Consider the following 7,672-nt stretch of genomic DNA (forward strand, 5'->3'; position numbering starts at 1 on the left):
GCTACTGGTTTCTGTCAACAAAATACAGCACAGAGAGAAGAAAACTCTCTAGAAAAGTCTTACTCTGATGCTGTCTGTCCTCCTAGTGGTCATTGATCAATAGGAGGCAGCTTTTTTAGAGCTCAAATGGTCTCTTGGGAATTACAGGAGTGAAACCCAGTTTTGTTTTGAGTTTGCAGGAGTGTGCTCAGCCTCAGTAATACTCACTAACTCAACAGAGTCTTGAAAGAAAATTTTTCTTTGCATGAAGTGAAAGGAAATTTTTCCATTTTTAATAAAGCAGATGGTTGAATAGCATTGTATTGCATACTGTAGAGCTGTTTGCGATGATGTAATGATAGCTAACTAGCTATTTAGAAAAAAAAATGTTTTCTAGAAAATATATTCCAAAATATATTCTTTATTTCCACTGGTGTTCTTTCAACACCAATAAAAAGAAGCTAGTGTTTTTTATAAGCAGAAACATAAATAAATTATTTCTTTGTTTTGTTTGGGATTTGCTCTCCTCTTGAATCAAGATTCATCAAGTATTCTAAAACATTGTTTAAATTGCTCAGGCTGCAAAACCAATCATTCTCAAAATCAGTGTTTTTCTACCCTCTTTCTTTTTTGTCTTCACACTAAGACTTGATGTGCTAGTCTCTCTAGACAACGAACAAGACTTGCTTTTCACTTTCAAGCACTTTTTTTCCCTGAAACCTATTGGCAGTTTTGTTGGCTTGTTGCAGGCCTTCATTATGTTGTTTGGAAAGGGAGTCTGCATTTCTTTGATTGACAGCTTGAAAACCTGTCTGCTAAGAATTCCTGAAGCATTTTAAAAGTAAGAACCAGGTTTTTCTATTTGCAGTGGTTCAAATAAAGACCAATTACACAGGATTACTATTATCACTACTTAGTACTTAGAAAATGTGCTCAATAAAAGTACACCTAAAGCAACTATTGAAGAAGGAAACAGACAACAAATATTTCATCTTCAAGATTGGTGCATCGAGTTTAACAGCTGCATTTGGACAAGAAAGACAAACAACAATGTAGCAGACATGCTAATCCTGTTCTGATTTTATCTGATCTGATGACCAGTAGGTGAGCCTGTGAAAGCTTCTTGACTTCTTTGTCCTCTAGTTTTCATGAAAAATAATTTTACAATTCACTAAGGGGACAGAAAAAAAAACAACAAACCCAAACCCAACTTGTTTGTTTGGTCTCATTATTATTAATTAAATAAGGATAGGTGGTAACGTGGTTTCAGGCACTGTATGTCTGTTTTTACTGGTTTTTTTATCTTTCTGTAGAGACTGAAGATGTATTTAGGAAATAAATACAACTTTCAACTTACCAGTTTTATTCTCAATGCTTTTCTAGTCTTGATCCAAAAGGAAAAGCATTGTTAGACACTGGCTTAACTTCTATGGTACATACATACATATTTATGAATTTTACATTGCCTTGTTTGGTGATGATATTAGGGAATACCCTTAGTCAGTAAGATTTAACTTTCCTTCAAGACTTGAGCTTCTGTGAATATTTGGGAGAAAGAAATAAGGTGGAATTCAGGACTGTGACTTGACCTTTTAGGCTTGTGTTCTGTGAGGCGTTCTGCATTTTTTATTCCCAGTGGCGGGTTTTGGTGTCCATTCCTATTCATATTTTTCTTAAAATTAAACACTTGTTCCTCTTCTCCTTAACCAGGCCATGCAGCCACTCTTTTTTTTTTTTTTTTTTGGTTGGTTGGTTTGGTTTGGTTTGGTTTATGGTACTTTGCTCTGTTCCTGCTTAGTGGAAATCAAGCATAGGGACTGGAAGATGTTTTAAAATATTCCCAAAAGAAAAGAATAATACTTGTTTCTGTAAAGCTTTTGGGGTTTTGAGAAAATCTGTTAGTTAATGCAGCATATGAGAAGGAATCATTAAAAACAAACCATGAAGAATTCAGAGTTGTTGAATAGGAGGGCATTGCTATTTTAAGCTGAATGGCACCCTGATTATACAGTGCGTATCCAAATAATGCATTTGCATGGAAATTTCGGTATGTCTGTATATCACAAAAAACATGCATTTGCATTGTGTCTCTGCATGTTTTAAAACCGAATTCTTAGAGAGGTTTGTCAACATTCAAAAGACATTTTAAAATAAAAATGGACAAACAATGTGGTTCTTCCTCACTAGGTCACTTAAGAGAGAAATCTTTGTGTCCTTAAGCATTCTGGAAAGCTGATGTGAAGGAAAGTACTGGCTTATCTTATCTAATATCCCTATTTCCATGACAACTCTATTTCTGCTGCAGGAAAAGGAATAATACTCAGCATTAGCTAACTGCATGTTCTCAGCAATAATAATAACATGTGGAATCAATTTCTACCATTTGGTGAAATCCAATATCAGTCCAGGGAGGAAGAAAATCACCAAAGTGATGGCTGAGTAAAGAATGGAAAATGAAAAGCATAAATGAAAAGACAAAGTCCTTATAGCCTGTCTAAAAATTCCTGGGTATTCTGTACTAAGAGTCTAATTAAAACTTCCTGAATAACAAGGAACTTTAATATAATTTCAAATTTCAGTTTCTCAGTTAACCTTAGAAAACTCAGTGAAGATATCATTAATATATGTTATATATTAAGTAACATATATATAACATATATATATATAGATATATTTACATAAATGTATAAATATATTTTAGATAGTGAACTAATTCTGTAGATGAAAATAGAGCCATAACTTGGTTTTAAGGTTTGGTGGAGAGTAAAGCCTTTCACAAACATTCTAATTACATCTCTAAGCACACACAAGGTAAATTCCATGCTAATCAAATATGAATACTGTAATTTTAGGGCATAATTACTCCATGAGATGTCATTTGTATAGGTGAATTGGTTAAATTCCAAAATGTGCTATACTGTTAGTTATTTTAGGAAAGCTTGTTTAGATCATATAGTTCTGATATAAGATTTTTGCCTTTGCTGTATTTTTCTTTTAGTAAAACTTCAGATTGGTTAATTGTGGAAAATTAGAGGCCTACTGGATGAGCAATGTATTCTCTACATCTATTGTCTTCATAATCACAGGTATAACACTGACTTACTCAGTTGCAAGTGACAGGTGATAATCTCATTCATGATCTTGGAGAGAAAAATCATCTTAAATTCAGAGAAAAGACATCTTGTTCAGCAGACCTTGTACCCTAATGAATGGAAGGGAACAGTATTTAGCAGTAAAAGGTAATTGCAGTAGAAGAACATAAGAGTATAGCAAAATACAGGAACATAAAGTTACCAGAACACTGACATATCAGGAGAAGTATTCTTAAATAGTTAGGGTGGATCATGCTTGGGTTAATTCAGATTTCTGACTGGCACTGTGTGCAATGCACAGACTATACATTTATATCCTCTGTTACTTCTGTGTATCATATAAAACTTTCATAAAAGATGCTTCACCAACGACAAGTCTTGCCTGACCAACCTTGTGGCTTCCTATGATGGAGTGACTACATTAGTGTATAACGGAAGAGCTATGGATATCATCTACCTGGATTTCTGCAAGGCCTTTGACAGAGTTCCTCTCGAAATCCTTCTCTCTAAATTGGGAAGATATGGATTTGATGGGTGGACTGTTTGGTGAATAAGGAATTGGCTGGATGGTTGCAACCAGAGAGTAGTGGTCAATGGCTAAATGTCTGGATGGAGATTGGTGTTGAGTGGTGACCCTCAGGGGTCCGTATTGGGAACAGTACTGTTTAATATCTTCATCAACAACATATACAGTGAGATCAAATGCATCCTCAGCAAATTTGCAGATGACACCAAGCTGAGTGATGCTGTTGACACACCTGAGAGGTGACACACCATTCAGAAAGACCCAGACAAGCTCTGTAAGTGAGGCCATGATAACCTCATGAGGTTCAACAAGGCCAAGTGCAAGATTCTGCACCTGGACTGGGGCAACCCCCAGTATCAATATAAGCTGGGGGATGAAGGAGTCAAGAGCAGCCCTGCAGAAAAGGACTTGGGGGTACTGGTGGATGAAAACCAGACATCAGCCAGCAATGTGCACTGGCAGCCCAGAAAGCCAACCGTGTCCTAGGCTGCATCAAAAGAAGCATGGCCAGCAGGTTGAGAGAGGTGGTTCTGCCCTTCTACTGCACTCCAGTGAGACCCCAGCTGGAGTACTGCATCCAGCTCTGGAGTTCTTAGTGCAAGAAAGACATGGACCTGTTGTAGTGGGTCCAGAGGAGGGCCACAAATGATCAGAGAGGTATGGAGCACCTCCCCTGTGAGATCAGACTTGGAGAAGTGGGATTTCATCTGTTGAAGAGAAGGCTTTGGGGAGACTTTATTGCAGCCTTTCAACATTTCAAAGGGGCTTATGAGGAAGATGGGGACAGACATTTTAATAGGCTCTGTAGTGATAGGACATGGGGTAATGGTTTTAAATTAAAAGGAGAGTAGATTCAGGCTAGATATAAGGAAGACAGTTTTTATGGTAACGGGTAAAATACTGGAACAGGTTGCCCAGAAACGCTAAGGTCGGGTTGGACAGGGCTCTGAGCAACCCTATCTAGCTGAAAATGTCCCTTCTCATTGCAGAGGGGGTCAAACTAGATGACCTTTAAAGGTCACTTCTAACCCAAACCATTCTATGATTCTATGATTCTAAAATGTGTCATTCACCCCAAACTCAAGGGTTATCATATACAACACTGTAACCAGGTAATTTTTTAAAAATTTCTCAATGAACAGAATTGATCAGTCTTTGATTACATTAAAAGCAGATGGGACACAGAGTGAGCCTGGCTGAATATTCAATATTTGCCAGCAACTGTTAAGTTTTAGCATGGAGAATTTTAATCATAATTGATAGTTTATGTTGTCAAAGCATTTATTTAAACAATTTCTATGTGATTGGAGGTGCGGGGGAAGGGTAGGGGAGTCACACATCATTTTGGATTGGCTTGTCAGACCAAATAGCTTACTGCTGCTCAGTATTCCTTATTCCTTCAATTAGAAAATCTAAATCTACTGGGAAAACAGACTCCTTATACCTGGCAGTTTAATAACCACTCTAATTATTAATTAGTATTTGAGATTTCCTTTCTTGATTGGCAGGTAAGATGCTCCTTTTATTGCCTATTTCTTTATTGCTGCAAGGATTTTGCCATGCTGTTGAATTAGAGAAGTAGTGACATGAACAGAAGTACAATTTGATATCCAGAAGCTTCAAAGAAAAGAGCTATTCAGTCATTCCATGTCTGCTCAATGAAAGTACTGTTGGGATTCTGTAGGAAGATGTTAAAAATGAGGGGATATTTTTAATATTATTTCTGCACTGACTTTCTTGCTGTTTGTAATTAACCATGGGTACCCAAAGTTGAAACTTTTCTCTTGTGCCAGGAACCACTAATACTATAACTGAAGCTGGTTCTGTCTGGCAAACACTATATGAAAAAGCATTTCACTTTTTATCTTCAGCATGGTGAAAGTATACACACTACATATCATCACAATAAGCTCAAGTTTCCCTGGTGGAGATAATTCACATCACTGTGCAAGTATGACCCAGGTATTGCCTCTCATTTGTGTTGCATTTTGCATGGTTTATAAATGTGCTGACTTGCTTCATGGACAACTTTCATTACATTTGAGAAAAGGAACTATGTACTAGAGAACTGATTGTGTGGTAGAACAGTGCAGTACTTAATCTCAAAGCTTTGATAACTAGAAATTTACTACGTGCCCTGTATGTCTTCTGACTATTTATTTTCAAAGCCAGTACAAGATTTCTAAGGGCTTACATTTCGCTGTACTTCAGGAATGTGGCTTACCTTCAACATCCCCCTTTAAAGAAGAAGCTGTGTTTCGAGCCCTCAGGGCTACAGGGAGAAACTGGAAAAGGCTGTCAAAGGTAATCAAAGCAGTATCTTCTATTGAAGTCCTTAGGGGACCTCCTATAGTAATCCTGAGAGAAGTTGTTTGGCCATTCCCCTGCCTTCCAGGAAGCTTTAACGCCTTCATAATAAAGCTATGTGCCTCAAGGAGGGACAAATGAAGTGGGGGCGGAAGGAGGAAGCCTTCACTATTGCTGTAAAGGAACAGCTTCTTGTTGCAGTACATGGCAGAAGTGTAGGTCCACAGGGTCTGTACCATGGACACCCAACGGTATGTCATTTCCACTTTTGAAAAATTTCTTAATCAGTCATATACAAACTCTCTGTGATCCAGGTATACACATCGCTTGGGTGTTTGCTGTTGACATTAGTCATAACTGGAGAATTTTCTCATGCAGTGATAGCAGTAGAACTATTTCTTGGCTCCTACAGTCTTCATTTAATAATGAGTGTGAATTTTAGCTTTCTCATCTTTGCAAGGACATGACTGGTCTTCTAACATTTGGAGGAAGAGAAGCTGGCACATTTAGCTGGGCTTCTATCGGTCTCTTGTAGCATAAACTTTGGTAAGTAAGAATCAGAAGTCCATATCTTGTCTCCAAAACAGAGGTAATAAACATTTCATACATATGGGGTTTTTATGATGAATTAGTCAGTGATTTTGAGGTCATAGTTTCTTCTGTTCTGATTGAGAAGCACAGTATGTCTCAACAAATACCTACTAGCCTAAGAGTCTAAGAAGGCATTGGTATCTACTGGTAAAATGTCCAAAAATTTGATACTGCATTGCTATAGCTAGAAATTACCATGGTTACCACGTGGGAAGCTAGTGCTGTAATCATGTTATTCTCTATGGTAAATTGTTTTCAGAATGCTTCCTTCCTTTCTTTAGATCAATATTTGTAATAGTAGTACACATCTCTGGAGATGCTTAGTGCATCTACATCACTGAAAAGGTAATTGCCTTGCCTACCCATGAAGTACAACTCAGCATCATAATGAACGACACACTTGTTTGAAATCTAGCATTACTGATACCAATGTTATCAATGTTCTTATGAAGCAAAATACAGTAAAGGTGATTAATAGTTTGAGAAGGAGGAATATCTTAGTTTGAACTTAAGAAAGCTCTCAGAACTATGATCTCAGCATTGTGAAAATACATTTTGGTTAGGTGTATTAAGTCACTCGCACATGGTAAAGCAAAAAACCCCAGCAATTCTCAGATTAGTTTCTGTTTGCTTCTGTCATGAAAATGAAAAGTAATTCCTCTTAGGGTAATTTTTAAAACTAATCTGTAGGAGCAGTAAAATGCTGAAGTTGAGACTGGGAAAAGTGTGAGCTGTGTAGAAGTTATTAATGTCTATTTTAGTCATGTTATGTTTATGCTCTTCAGTGAATCTCTTTTAAATATCATGAATAAGGTTGAAATCTGCACTGTCCAGGATTCCTATGAAATGCGAATTCCTCGAATTCAAATCTCCCTGTAAGAAACAGATCAGTTTAGCAGTTTTTCAAATGGGAAAGAAATTGAAAAACAGATCTTAATAAAGGTGTATTTAATTTTGACAGTTTAAAAAAAGCCTTTTATTTCTTAATTTGAAAATTACTTTCATGTTTACCTTTATTATTTTGCATTCACATTGATAACATCTTTTAAATAAATTATTTCAAACTGTTTTTTTTTAAATTAAATTCCCCCCCCCCCTTTTTTTTTTATGGCTTTAAAACTTTAAATTAAACTAAATCTTTTGCTTGAGAAGAATTTGGGAATGATGAATCTGTTTC

The sequence above is a fragment of the Falco biarmicus genome, chromosome Z, assembly GCF_023638135.1.
Source record: "Falco biarmicus isolate bFalBia1 chromosome Z, bFalBia1.pri, whole genome shotgun sequence".
Classification (NCBI taxonomy): Eukaryota; Metazoa; Chordata; class Aves; order Falconiformes; family Falconidae; genus Falco; species Falco biarmicus.